The sequence below is a fragment of the Musca autumnalis genome, unplaced genomic scaffold, assembly GCF_047663935.1.
Source record: "Musca autumnalis isolate F117 unplaced genomic scaffold, ASM4766393v1 scaffold_5, whole genome shotgun sequence".
In the NCBI taxonomy this organism is placed as follows: Eukaryota; Metazoa; Arthropoda; class Insecta; order Diptera; family Muscidae; genus Musca; species Musca autumnalis.
Window position 1 is genome coordinate 145,739,381 of NW_027412088.1, and position 16,148 is coordinate 145,755,528.

Here is a 16,148-nt window from a genome sequence, read left to right on the forward strand (position 1 = left end):
ACTAACATCGGGAAAATAACGCCGGGCACAGCTATTCATCGGCGGTATGTATAAATTAAACAGCTCTACCTCGGCATTACCACACTTTACTGCTACTGCCATACATTCCATGTATGTGTCTCTAGAGTCAAACACAAGCGAAATAGGTCTGTATTGGACAGACTGGTGCATTAGGAAGCAAGTCCTCCTCCTATATTTCTTGTGCGATGCTTCCGCAAAATGTTGTAATCATCACAGCGTTGCAAGCTATAGGTGGTGGTGAGCTTTTTTCCTGGATCGCGGCGACCATGATGCAGGAATGATGCACTTCGGGGCCGTTGAACAACAACTTGTGGTGTTAGCTGCTGCGTTTGTTGTTGTTGGTGAGACTGCGGGGCGTATCGTATTCCGACGACGAAGAAGAGTTGGATGACGAAGTTGAAGTCATACTGGGCGACTAATGCCAGAGCATCCTCGGAAATGCACCCATTCCCAACATCCATTACATCTCACCGATACTGACAAGTGGTGGAACAGATCCATACTAGCCCGGGGTACAGACATTCCGGAAAAAACATATTTTAAACCCCTTATATTTTATATTTTTAAAAATCTTATGTTCGTACATAAATATTTACATAGTCCATCACGAATATTTATGTCCTTCATTTATACCCAAGTATGTACTTACTAACATACCCACTAGATTAGTATTCAATTCATATTTATGAACTAGGCACATACATATGGGGGAATAAATGCGCCATTATAGATGGCCACATAATTTATGGGAACAAATCGAACATTCTTAATATTCTATGTTCTAGAGCAAATCTTCTAGCATCCACAGCAGTTGCACCGCTTGCCGTGGTCACACCACATGGCAAGCGATTGGTTTTTTTCTCTTTTTCCAAAAGCGGGCAAACATATTTGGACGATTACTTCATTAAACAACGGGAGATTTTGACATTTGAACAGAAATTGCATTGGCAGCAACCTAATAATGAATTTCGAATAATAACTCTAAACAATCTGAATGTCTGAATTGCGATGCGATGGTGACTGTCTTCGCATGGCGCAGCATAGCGACAAACATTTATGGATGCTGCCTGCTGCAATGGTGTTGAATTGCCAGCCATCAGCCACCATTGCCGTCGTTAGCTGCTCACATTATGCCACCTAATAAACGAAATGTTTGATTTGTAAATATTGTTTGTAGGATATTTGGTGAAGTTTATTTTTGGTCCCAATGGCACTTTCCTCACCCGCTGAGAAATTCTAACAAGCGGTCATGCTGTCGAGCATGTCTTTGCTTGGACTCCAAGACCTCTGTGGTCTTTAAGACTAGGATTCGCATTCACAATTATTGTTTCCAAACGACCATGGTCAGATTTGCCTGAATATCAGCTGTCTTCTGAGACAGAGTCACAAGCTGGTTGGCAGCCTGTCTGTCTTGACAGTCAGTGTGGCTCTTTTGTTGTTGTTGTTGTTGTTCAATCACTTTGAATGTGTTGTTAACACTTTTGACTGTTCGATATGTCAACGAAAGATGTGGCGGCTGGCTCAGCGGTGACTATTCCCACTTGAATTCTTTTGATGTACTCCTGAAGCTGTACCATTTGCAGCTTGAAGGTTCATACCATAACAACGGGGTAACTTCTTGACTTGTACCACCTACCTATTTCTTCACCTTGTAACAAGCCAACAACAACATACACATGTTCTGTCTGCCAGTAGCTAAAAATGGTCACCAGTTGAACTGGAAGTTATCACCGGCTTGTTTGTTTACAACAACTGAAAATTATCACCACATTGCAACAGCAGCAATAACATTTGTCTTCTATATGTTGATCCTAATGATGTGGGGACCATATTATTGTGACATGGCTTGGGATATAAGAGTATGGAAGCAATATGAAATATTTTTATGCGACTTCTTGAATTGAATTTCGTTACGATACAAAGTTGTTTCGTTTTAGTATATTAGGAGATACGTGGAAATTTTATTTGTGAACCCAGGGTTATGGGAATATAAGATGGCGACAACTGGAATAATTTGTGTTGAACATTCAAGTGAATATTATTGGCTAGACTTTTGATACATATTGTGAATGCGATTAGTTAGCGTAAATCAAAGTAGTTTCAATGATCAAGATATAACACAAAAGTTATAAGTTTACACAGTAGTAAAGCAGAAAACAAAAGCAATTTTAATGAAATAAAACATTTAACTTAAGTTAATCTTACTAACAGATTTACTTTGAAAGATCAATTAACCCACATAAAGACACTGGCCGTTTAAACGCCACAAAAAATGGTTTCAAAAATTAGAAGCATTGTGGCGTTTTTTTATTGGGATAGCGTTTGCAATGTTGTTTTTTCCAAAATAGTCTGGCTTAATCCCATTGTTGTTGTTTTAATATTTTAAAACTTTTTATACCCAAACATCAATCGTCAGCTCGAAGTACAAAGGTAAGCAAAGAAAAAAGTTCAATAAGAAGTTTTTCCTTGGCAACCTCATACAACTCCGACGAAAGTGTCCGCGAAAACAATTCAAACCTCTTACACTAGTATGTGTCGTCGAATTTCAACGAATGCACACACCAAAAATTTTTGGTTGGTCTGCTTTACAACAAAAACAACACACGTCGTGCCAGTGTCTTCAATTAGAAGCATTGTGGCGTTTTTTGGCGTATTTTGAAAAAACAAAATTGCAAACCCGGCCTTATCTCGCACATTTGCACCAACAGTGGCCTACTGGTAAAATTTCAAGCTCCTAGCTTTAGCCGTTTTAGTTGGGCGTTGATGATGAGTCAGTCAGTTAGTCTGTCACTTATCACCAAACTCAAATATATAATAGATTACCAACAAAACATTTTTTTTCACATACTTATTATGACCGCCATTTTTGCGGTATACATTTAAATCAATGCAATTTTCATCATCCCAGTAATTATACCCTTTCAAACAGTGTAAAAGGAAATAAAGCAGCAACAACAAAGACAAAGTGTAGGCTTCAAGCAGATCAAAAATGGAATATTTTTAAATATTATTATGATATTCTTTAGCACCCACTGAATCATAAACACTAGCATTTAGTAATTATTTCTTTCTTTTATACCTATTATGAACATCAAAACAAATGTCTTGATTAAATTTATGAAGCAAATCATTATGAAGAACTAAATTGTTTTAAGATGTTTTCATCTCTAAAGATGTGGTCTTAAGGAAAGTAGGAGGCAACTAAATTAGGGGTTCTTTTTACCGCATAATCGTGCCCAAAGAGTACAGCGGGTTGTGAGGCACATTCCTTATACCCGCAACGATTACCAAATTTAAGCCATTTCGGTGTGATAATGAAGCTAAAACCTTCAAAATACCGAAAATCGGGAGGTACCGTTCCATGGGTGCTATATGAAGGCGTGATACAACGAAGACTAAATACTAAGTTTCAGCCATTTTAATAGATTATTGTGGCCATAACCTTCAAAATACCGAAAATCGGGAAGTAAGGTTCTATGGAGGCTATATGAAGGCGTGGATCTGTACCGACAAATTTCTGGGGGAAAGCTTCGTACCCCCAACGAAGACTAAATTCCAAATTTCAGCCACTTCGGATGAATATTGAGGCCACAACCTTTAAAATACCGAAAATCGGGAGGTACCGTTCTATGGGGGCTATATGAAGGCGTGAACCTATACCGAAAATTTTAGAGGGGAAAGTTGAATACCCCCAACGAAGACTAAATACCAAGTTTCAGCCATTTTAATGTATTATTGTGGCCATAACCTTCAAAATACCGAAAATCGGAAGGTTCCGTTCTATGTGGGCTGTATGAAAGCGTGGATCTGTACCGACAAATTTCTGGGAGAAAGTTTCGTACCCACCGTAGACTAAATACCAAATTTCATCCATTTCGAAGGAATATTGAGGCCACAACCTTCAAAATACCGAAAATCGGAAGGTATCCTTCTATGGGGGCCCATACCAACAAAATTCTGGGGGAAAATTGTATACCCCCAACGAAGACTAAGTACCAAATTTCAGCCATTTCGGTGTGATAATGAAGCTAAAACCTTACCGAAAATCGGGTGGTACCGTTCTATGGGGGCTATGTCAAAACGTGGACCGATATAGCCCATTTGCAATACCAAACATTCTAGGTGTAACAGAAACTTTTATACCAAATTACAAAGCTCTATCTTAAAAATTGCGAGCTGGACAGACGAACATGGTTATATAGACTTAGAATTTTTCCCTGATCAAGAATATATATACTTCATAGGGTCTCCGATGAATATTTCGATGTTTTACAAACGGAATGACAAATATAATAATACCCTCCATATTATGGTGGAGGGTATAAAAAAGGGAGTCTGAAACAAAATTACCCGAACCCCCCACCCGAACATAGCATAGCGGTATTAATCGTGTACATTACATTCTTTGCATTTTGTTATAGTATTGTATGTTATCTATCATTCCATGCTTATATTTGGCCTATGCATTTCCAGGCACTTGGCCTAAAACGCAAGCAAAAAATCGACTTTTTTGTAATTTTTGACTTTTGAGGAAAATTTAAATATATGATACAAATTTAATTATATTAATCATATCATGTAGTAAGAGTACTTTCTCAATCAAAAACCAAGGAATTGGCACGTAAAACACACCTATATTACTCTTCAAAGTTTTCGGCACTTTTGAAAGAAGGCCCGATTGCAGGAAAACTGTACGTGTTAGAGAAACAAGTAAGAAAGGATCAGTCGGCTTTGCCGACAGAGATATACCCTCAGCCTGTGTGAATTGAAACACTTTTTTCCCAAAAAACGTATATGTAAGGGGTTTTGAAAATTTTGAGCGTATGAACCGACAAAAATATGGATTTGGATAGAAGCTCAAAAAGTTTTGCGGGGAAGGTATCTAAAGGAATGGACCGACATATTCCATTTTGAAAGTGGGTTTTATTTTTGGTGTCATTCCCCTCGATAGATATCGCGACCACCTGTCGTTTCATTTGGTCACCATATAATTCAGAGGTTTTGGACCATTACATCAGGAAGCATGTACTTGCCCTTAACCGGGTTGTTCCGTTTATGAGATATCGCACGTACTATTTTAGCTAATATTTTTGTGGGGGAGGTACCGGAGGGAAATGACATACAAGCACCACCTTCGAATTTCATCTAATATTCGAAGAAATATTACGATATGCAAAGTGTGGATCAACTCAGTATTTTGTTCGAGAGTTGTCGTGTTCTCCCGCCACTCTATGGTGCCATAGAGGGTTTTTACACTTTTCGGGCTGTTTCTCAAGAAGTATGAACTTGCCCCTGAAAAAAACTTTTACCGTCGTAATTGAGGCAGCGAATGAAAGTTGCTTCAACAAAAATCAAAGTGATTCCAGAGCGGTTCTTAAAGTGAGCTTATCCAAAATTGTGTGTGGGAGGTACCCAAAAGAGTGGACAACTATAGTCCACATTCGAAACTGATATATATTTGGTAGATATATTGGGACGTGTAAAGTATGGACCAAATCAGTCACTCCCTTCAAGAGTTATCATGTGCACAATTTTTCCGAACATTTTTGAACTCTTGGGGGGAGGTACCTGATGAAGTGGACTAATATGGCTTATCATCCAACTTAAACTAAGTTTGGATAAAATATTACGAAGGCCAAATTTTGGACCGAATCGGCAGATCCGTTCAAGAGTTATCTTGCGCTCCAACCACTACACACGGTGTCATGGGGTTTTTTGCAACTTTCAGGCTATTTTCTCAGGAAGTATGGACTTGCCCCTGATGAAACTTCTACTGATGTATAGAGGACAGTGAATAGAAGTTGCTACAACAAAAATCAAATCGATTCGAGAACTTTTCCGAAATTTTGTGTGGGAGGTATCCGAAATTTTGTGTGGGACGGAGTGGACGGATTGGATCCATATTGGAACCTCGTCTAAGTGTAGTAGAAATTTCACAAAGTGCAAAGTAGGGACCAAATCGGTTACTCCCTTCAAGTGTTATCGTGCGCACAAATTTTCCGAAGCTTTGTGGGGGAGGTACCGGAAGGGGTGGACCGATATAACCCATCTTCGAACTTAAACTAAGTTTGGACAAAATATTACGAAAGCCAAATTTTGGACAGAATCGGTTGATCCGTTCGAGAGTTATCGTGCGCTCCAGCCAGCCAGCCAGCCAGACAGACGGACGGACATTGATAAATCAACTCCAAATTGTCTGAAACATATTTCGTCCAAACATACTTGGGGTCTAAAACCATTATTTCGATGAGGCACATTGTGCCCGTATGAAAGTGTATATACCCTCGTTAGCATAAATGCTGAGGGTATAAAAAGTAATTGTTTAAAAAATGCTTAGAATGTCTCAAAAATATAATTTTCATATAAAATTTTAATATTCTTGCAAAAAAATTTTCGGCGCTAAGTGTGTTAAAGAAAATATTCAGTTAATAAAAGTTATGGACGCTTCGATTGTTAGCAATTTTGTCGTTAGCTACTTACAGTATTGGAATGGTCATATAATTATGTTCCGCACATTCGAGAGTGTTCCCCTAAACAAAAACACAAACATACACGTAGAAAAAATAGCATATTTCAAATTTTTATTTGTTACTTCATTTTATTTGACATTCGTCGAATATCCTGGGATATGTTTGTATATCTTGGTTTGTACACTTATGAATTATCTTTCAACAAAAAGTGTTGCTTCGATAAAGTCCCGTTATATTTTTTATAATTTTCTTTCAAATAGCCCAAAATTTGTGCAGTTTGAAGTGTTTCACCGAAATAGCACATTCTTCAATAATTTGAGTACGACTGCAAATTTTGAATGCTACTGTTACGATTCTTTAAAATTGGAACGAATAAAAGCCATTTCAAGTTTAAATCGCTAAAATTGGTCAAAAAATGTTTTTAATACTGGGGAAATAAGACGTTTTGAAGGTTGTGGCCTTTAAGTTAGACATTTGGCATAAGTTGAAAGTTTCTTGTTGGATTTATAAAGAACTAATGAAAAACGAATGATAGAAGAGAGATGGTGCAAAATAAACTTGAACTTCTACTGAAATTGGGTACAGTTCTTCGTGAAACTTCAAATTCCTGTGACTCCTATTCCATAATGGGGTCCAATGTTGGCACTAAGATAAGTTGATCGTTAAAATATAAGAAGATTTTTATTGCTTTGGAACTGAGTCAACATACTATAAAGAAAAAAACCAGATCCTTCTGAGGCCACTATAATGAATATTATAAGGAAAAGCAAGTAGTTGTTCCCCGACGCAAATATCCATTATTTGCAGGTTTCCGATGGCAAAGCCTATTACTTCTTGCATCTCCGGGAAGAGAAGAACAAAATAGACCATCAACATTGCCGAGTTGATCTTCTCATGGAATCGAAAGGTACAAAATATAGCTGTACTAAATTTACGAATATTTCCAGTTTGTGTCTGCTCCAGAATTTTTTTATACCCTCCACCATAGGATGGGGGTATATTAAGTTTGTCACTACGTTTGTAACTACTCGAAATAATCATTGTAGACCCCACAAAGTATATATATTCTTGATCAGCGTGCAATTCTACATCGATATAGCCATGTCCGTCCGTCTGTCCGTCTGTGGAAATCACTCTAGCGTCCGAACGGATTGACGTAGGTTGATGAAATTTTGGGAAAATATGTTATATTTACGTAGGACTTTTGGTATTGAAAGCGGGCTATGTAGGTCCACGCTTTTGTATAGCCCCTGTAACGATCCTCACGAGACCACATTCCTTCTTGACCTATGCTACCAATTAATCCGGCCGTGCTCAGGGCTTGGGGTGTTCTTGTCTGAAGGAATAGGCCTCAACCAGTTACAATAAAATTAAAATTTTTGGTAGCTAAATATTATAACATAAAATAGCGATGGTCATTGTCAGTATAAAGGAATTATTGATATAGATTGGAATCTAGGTGTTACAGAATCATTGTCGGACTTCCCACCCAGCCATGCCGACTGTGTTTCTGTCAGCCCACAAGCACCCTAAATGCCTATGCCTTCGATTTCGTGGCACTACTTTATGATTTTAACTGAATAAGATTTAGTTTTAATTTCTGAACATTTTATATTTAGAAAAAAAAAAAATATATGTACATAAAACAAACATGAAAATTGGTACAAAATGTACTGGTAAATGTAAAAGCTGGAAGAGCGTGGAACATTCTATTTAATTCCATTTAAGTAATTAATGTTATAGTTATATATGTTACTTATAAACGGTAAAGTGTATGAATTATTAAATTACTTACAATTATAATCCTTAGCTTCATCGACAAGCGCTTGTTGATCTTGCTGCAACATTAACTTCTTTGATAAATTAATAGTGTTTTTAAAGAAAGCGTTAAAATGAAAAAAAAAAAAATGAAATCAGGATCTTAATGTAGGAACAGAAGAATGTATAAGAAGACTTCGTATTCAAATTCGAACTCTCCATCTCCTTGAACTAATTCCTTTCAAAATTAATCCTTCGTAGATGTCATACTTCTTTGGAAATTTTTTTCTTCTAGTAAATTGTAGATTCTTGAACTGTCACTTAAATTCATAGTTGCCTTTAGATTTTATTTAGGAATTGAACTTGGATGGACCTTTCAAATATATGCTTCTTCAGATTAAATTTTCGCAATTATAAAATTATCAGGAAATCAGCACAGAGACATTTGATCACACTTTCGTAGATTTTCAGCTTTATAGAAATTGAGGGTTAACCGCAAGACAGCATAGAATAAAAGGATAATTTACACAAATCCGAAATGGGAATTTTGGCGGTTAAAGAATTTATTTCTCAAATATATGTTTTGTTTTTTATTTTGGAATATTTTTTTCTTAATTTTGTTGTGTTTAGTTTCAATGTTCAAAATCGAATCCCCCATAATTTTTTTTTTTTTTCAGAACGAAAACTTTTATGACGTTGGAAACTTCCAAAGCCTTCTTAATGTAAAATATATTTACTATGAAATCAAGCAGAGTTTATATACTTATATGAAAGTATAAACCCGTCCATAAAACACGGTCACACCCCCATCCAAAATGACGCGTGACGCGTCGTCGTTTTAAGAAATTTTTAAGATATTTGGCCCATTTTACCACCGAATTGGTTGTAATTTGGTACTTTGTGTCTCCAGGGGCCAAAAAATATTCCTACCAAAGTTGGGTTATATAGGTCCACGTTTTGGTATAGCCCCCATATAAGGCCCCATATAAAGTACGCGTCATTACACCCTACACCACTATGTGGGGAGGGTATTATAAGTTAGTTTTGGCCAAAAAGTTTGTAACACATCGCAATAATGGTCGTAGACCCATACTTATATATACCAAAATGAATGTCTCGACGAGCTGAATCGATCTGGCTATGTGTGTCCGTCCGTCTGTCCATCTAAACCTTGTAATCACGCTACAGGTCGCAATTTTGATCGGATCGTCTCGAAATTTTGGATGTTGATGGGGGTCCCGAAGGGGAAGAAGCCTATTGATTCTGGTGATGGTCGGATAATATTTAGGGGTCGGAATGGGCAAAAAACTTATGTGGATAAAAAGACAACGTTTTTTTCCAAAGCGAATATCTCAGCTTCTATACGGGGTATACCAAAAGCAAAACCTGACAATAAAAGTAGAAAATATCGCCTAATGATGTAAAGTAGATTCTCGTAAGTGATCAAACAACGAAGATATCACAATAGTCGCAAATAAAACCCAAATGGTCATTTTATAATGACGAATATCACAGCTTTGGTTGGGGACTTTCCAAAAGCAAAGCCTGGCTGTGAAAGTAGAAGATCCCATCTTTACAATGAAACTAGGTCGGCGTAGGTGACCAAATAACGGAGATATCGCAATAGTAGGTAATAAATACATCCCATTTTTCCACTTTTTTGGAAATCACGCTACAGGTCTCAATTTTGATCGGATCGTCACGAAATTTTGGGTGTTATTGGGGGTCCCACAGAGGAATAAACCTTTTGATTTTTGATAATGGTGGGATATTATTCAGGGGTCGGAATGTGACAAAAAAATATTTGGAAAAAAGGCCAACGTTTTATTTTATTTATCGAAAGCAAAACCTGAGGGTTAATGGGGGTCACACAGATGAAGAAGCCTATTGATTTTGGTGATGGTCGGATAATATTTAGGGGTCGTAATGTGCAAAAAACTTATTTGGAGAAAAAGACAACGTTTTTTTCCAAAGCGAATATCTCAGGTTCAATATGGGGTATACCAAAAGCAGAACCTGGCCATGAAAGTAGAAAATATCGCCTTTCTAATGATGTAAAGTAGATTCTCGTAGGTGATCAAACAACGAATATATCGCAATAGCCGCTAATAGAACCCAACTTTTTATTTTTGCGATTTTAATAATAATGACGAATATCACAGCTTCGGTTGGGGATCTTCCAAAAACAAAGTCTGACTATGAAAGTAGAAAATCCCATCATTACAGTGATGCAAAGTAGGTTGGCGTAGGTGGCCACATAACGGAGATATCACAATAGTCGGCAATACATCCCATTTTTTCATTTTTTTGTAATCACGCTACAGGTCGCAATTTTAATCGGATCGTCACGAAATTTTGGGGGCTAATGGGGATCCTACAGAGAAAGAAGCCTATTTATTTTGGTGATGGTCGGATAATATTCAGAGGTCGGAATGGGAAAAAAACTTAATTGGAGAAAAAGTCAATGTTTTATTTCAAAGCGAATATCTCTGCTTCTAAAAGGGGTATATCAAAAGCAAAACCTGCTGATGATGATGCAACGATGTTACGTAGGTTGTCGTAGGTGGTCAAACAACGAAGATATCGCAAAAGGCGCTAATAGAACACCACTTTTCATTTTTGCGGTTTTAATAATAATGACGAATATCACAGCTTTGGTTCCGGACCTTGCAAAAGCAAAGTCTGACAATGAAAGTAAAAAATTGATTTTTGATAATGGTCGGATATTATTCAGGGGTCGGAATGTGACAAAAAAATATTTGGAAAAAAGGCCAACGTTTTATTTTATTTATCGAAAGCAAAACCTGGCAAGGAAAGTAGAAAATATCACCTTTAAAACGATGTGAAGTAGGTTGTTATAGGTGGTCAAACAACAGAGATATCGCAATAGTCGGTAATGCATCCCTTTTTCCATTTTTGTGTAATCACACTACGAAATTTTGATCGGATCCTCACGAAATTTTGGGCGTTGATGGGGGTCTAACACAGAAAGAAGCCTAGTGATGGTTGGCATACATCCCACTTTTCCATTTTTTATTTGGGTTGTACTGTAGATGCACTTAAATGCGTTTCAAAAAAATTGACCTGTGTTAATGTAGACATTCAGAGCAAAGGCGCTAAGCTATCCCAATTTTAATATTTTGATTTTTATTAGTCAAAAGCTTATGAACTGGGGTAGTGGTGTAGGGTATCGCATAGTCGGCCCCGACCCGACTATAGCCTTGGCTCACTTGTTTTAATATATTGTGAATGTATTAGTCCCATTTGACCACAGAATTGGTTGTAATTTGGTATTTTGTGTCTTCAGAGGCCAGAAAACATTCCTACCAAAGTTGGGTTATATAGGTCCACGTTTTGGTATAGTCCCCACATAAGACCCCTTATAAAGTACGCTTCATTGTAATATATTTTGAATGTATTAGACCCATTTGACCAAAGAATCGGTTGTAACTTTTTATTTTGTGTTGCCAGAGGCTAAGAAACATTTCTACCATAAAATGTTTATATAGGTCCACGTGTTGATATAGCCCCCATAATACAATATCTCCCGATTTTCGATATTTTGAACGTTATAGCCTCATTATCACACTGATATAGCTGAAATTTGGTATTTAGTCTTCTTTAGGCGTATAAAACTTTCCCCCTGAAATTCGTAGGTATAGGTCCACGTCTTCATATAGCCCCCATAGAACGGTACCTTCCGAATTTCGGTATTTTGAAGGTAGTGGCCACATTAATCCACCGAAATGGCTGAAATTTGTGGTGGAGGGTATAAAAGGTTGGGCCCGACCGAACTTAACGCTTTTATTACTTGTTCTGTTTCTTTCAGTTAACCGAACTAGCAAGCGATGAGGAAGAGAAAAAACGGTGTGAATTATTTTGTTCTTTTTTTCTTCAGTTTTCAAAATACAATAGTTGAGTAAAGACGGTGAATAAATCAGTGTTTTTTAAAGAAATGATCCAGATGTCAATTTCCCGCTGATGATTTCAACTTTGAGGAGAATGTGTTTTATTTCACACCTAAGGAGAAGCGTTCACCGATGTTTCCACATATTTTTCTTTTTAAATGTGTGATTTTTTATTAATTATTCCATTCCGTTTTTCTTTTATTAAAGTCTGTTATGCATTTCTTTGGGATTTTTATGTACCTTTGCGTCTGTTGTTGCTTTTGTGTTTGGTATTTCTATGCAGTTCAATAAACCACCACAATTTATAAATGTGCCTGTATGTTAGGGATAACAGTGTTTGCTATCGAAAATTGGGAGGCACACTTCTGTGAAAACGTGGACCTATATTGATAATTCTCATCTGGAATATTTCATGCCTTCATCGAAGACAAAATAACAAATCTCATCCATTTCGGTTTGATAACGATGCTGAAACCTTCAAAGTACACAAAATCGGGAGGGACTGACCTATGTATAGCCCCCATAGGTCAGTCTCTCCCGAAGACGTGGACCTATGCCGACAAATTTCTGGTGGAAAGTTTTATAGCCCCAGCAAAGACTAAATACCAAACAACCTTCAAAATACCGAAAATCGGGTGGTACAGTTCTAAGGCGGCTATATGAAAACGTGGACCGATAAACTCATTTTCAATACCAAACATCCTAAAAGTAATATAAACTTCTATACATACCACATTATGAAGCTCTGCCTTAAAAAATTGTGTTATTGCCAGACATCGAATTTTTGCATATTTTTGAAATTTTAACCAATTGTAATTATTATATAGGATTATATCGTTCTAATGATATAAATTCGATGTAATATTGAAAATAATCAATAATACGTACAAAGCTCCAGCTTCTATTGTTGAATGAACGAATTATTTTCAATATAATTTTCAGAAGTTTGCAAAAAAACGATGTCTAGTTATTGCGAATACGAAGAGTAACGCTTCGCTGCTAAAACTAATGTTATATTTTTTCATGTATCGAAGAAGATTCCTAAAGGTTACTACTTACTCAATATTTTTCCGGCTACTATCAGCTGTTTTTTGCTTTTCAAAGCTAAAAACTCCTGTTTTCAGGGATTTATGTTCGAATTGCATTTACTTCAAACATTTTCATGATTATTGCGTAAAAGAAAACCAAAAAATTTTCATATATGTACCCAGCAAACCAAATGTCGGATGACCGAAGCATCTGTAAATTTTCGGAAGCAAAATCTTTCAGATTTCGTTCCCATTTCTATACGATTTTTCGTAGGGGAATTCGTTTTTATTTCGTTCCGATTTCGGGGAGAATGTCGGAAGTAAATTTCCTTTCGAATATACCAATGATACATACAAAAGGTGGTTGTTGTGCGAAGTGAAATTTGTTTCCGAAATTTCGCTCCGAATTCATTCCGAAATCAGAAGAAAAACATTGGTATATTCGATTTCGCTCCGACATTTCGTTCCGAAATTATGCCAACCACTTTATACAACGTGTAGAAATCGTTACGATTTCGGATCCGACACCGGCGTAGCAACCGAATTTCATTCCGATTTCGATACGATGTCAGTACGATTGGTTTGCTGGGTATGCACCTATGGATACTACACGTTGTAATCCTGTAACCCTGATTTAATCTAAAAAAAATATATTTTTACGTTTTTGGTCCTTTTGTTCCAGTAAAATGTGTTCATATGGACAGCAACACGTTTATACGGTTTAAATTACGTAGGCTAATGCAATAGCTTAACGATTATTTTTGCATTTAAATCTTGTCCCAAATTTCACTTGCCAATAAAAAATCGCATTCGTATTGATACACATCTTTCAATAGACTTCGTAATTTAAACGTTATTTTATGTCCATCAACATTATTTCAGCCCACTTGGTTTTTTGATGCACTTACTACCGAATTCCAATGAAAAACATTTGAAATCATGTGTTGCAAAATTGCACTAAGCCGCTACGTATGTAGAACAAATGACGATTGCTTCGTTGGCAGGTATATGGCCGCGCTCATTAGTGGACATTAAAGTCTCAACGAAATAATGCAACAAAACAATTCGAAAAAATTCGCGCAATCTGTTGTGAACGCAATTCTGCAAGATAGCATTAGGCAGCATCTGATGACCAACCGACCGTATTTATTCCTCTCCACTCACATGCGGTGCACTTGCACGTAGACAGATGTTTTGCTCGCCGAATCAATGCAAATGGCCCATAAACCTCAACGATGGACAAAATAAAAGCGAAACTTCAATGATGCAAAATTTAAAAGGATTTTACGAAAAACTGACGAAAATCAACTAAATGATCCCATTCAAATGTGCTTGCCGTGTCGTCATCATCAACATACAGGCAGCCAGCCGGCCGGGCATCATCAGTCGCCTAAGAGGTTAGCATTTACCTTCTTTGCTATATTTATGGTGGTAGATAGAGGAGTATGAGAGCAAGTGTTTGTGTCCAGCAATCACATGAAGTTTTATGTGAACAAAGTGGCGGTTACATTAAAATAATCAGAGTGACACAGCCGGTGAGACCACATAATATGGTAAGGCTCTTGAAATGGATGGCCAGTCGATCGATCGGTCAATAGTCGATAATCTGTTTCATTGGTCGGTCAATTGAATTGAACGAATGAATGAAAGACTACATGAATGACATACTGACGGACTATTAAACTCAATATCGGCACCTGTGCACACCACAGCTAACCATTGCCAGCGACCCAGTCACCGCCAACACCACCGACACCACCACCATCATCATCAATATTACCAAACATTTACTGTTTTTTCGACCACTATTTAGCCGGTGTTCTTTTGTGTATAGTTTTGGTGGCGGCTGTTATTCTTTCGTTTGTTTTTGTTATTGCTGCTGTTGTGTTCAAATAAACTGACAATGTTCGACTTTGGTGTCGACAGTTTAAGTCATTATTTGCTCGTATATTTTGACATTTTACAACTTTTAGCTCAATTCTCGTAAAAATGTTCTATTCTGTTGTCTTTCTTATATCGAAGAGTTCCATATTGAGGAAAACAATCGCAAGTGGAGGGTGGTATGCGAATTTTTGTTCGTTATTATGTCGTCAGCCTTTACCCTAATACGGGTATCTACACTTTGAAGATGTGAAGCAAACTTTATGCCCCCATCGAAGACTAAATACTAAATTTCAGCCATTTTGGTGAGATAATGAGGCCACAAATTTGAAAATTCCGAAAATCGAGAGGTACCGTTCTTTGGGGGCTATATGACGATGTGGACCTATACCGACAAATTTGAAGTGGAAAGTTTGCTACCCCCAACGAAGCCTAAATATCAAATTTCAGCCGTTTCGAAGGCAGATTGAGACCACAATCTTCAAAATACCGAAAGTCGGGAGATACCGCTCTATAGGGACAATATGCAGTTGTTTTATACCCCAGCGTGGACCTAAACTGACAAGTTTCAGGTGGAAAGTTGTATACCCCCAACGAAGACTAAATACCAAATTTCAGCCTTTTTTGTGGGATAATGAGACTAAAACCTCCAAAATACCGAATAATTTGAAGCGGAAAGTTTGTTACCCCCAACTAAGACTAAATATTAAATTTTAACCATTTCGGTGGTATATGGGGGTCACAACCTTCAAAATATCGGGATGTACCGTTCTATGGGGGCAATATGAAGACATGGAACAATACTAATAAATGTCAAGTGGAAGGTTTTATACTCCCAACGAAAACTAAATACCAAATTACAGCCATTTCGGTGGGATATTGCCACAGCCTTTTAAATACTGAAAATCGGACGGTCCCTGACAAATTTCAGGTGGGAAGTTTTATACCGCGAACGAAGAATAAATATTAATTTTTATCAATTTCGGTGTGATAATGAGGCAAAAACATCTAAAATACCGAAAGTCGGGAGGTACCGTTCTATGGGGCAATATGAAGGCGTGGACTTATCCAGACAAATTTCA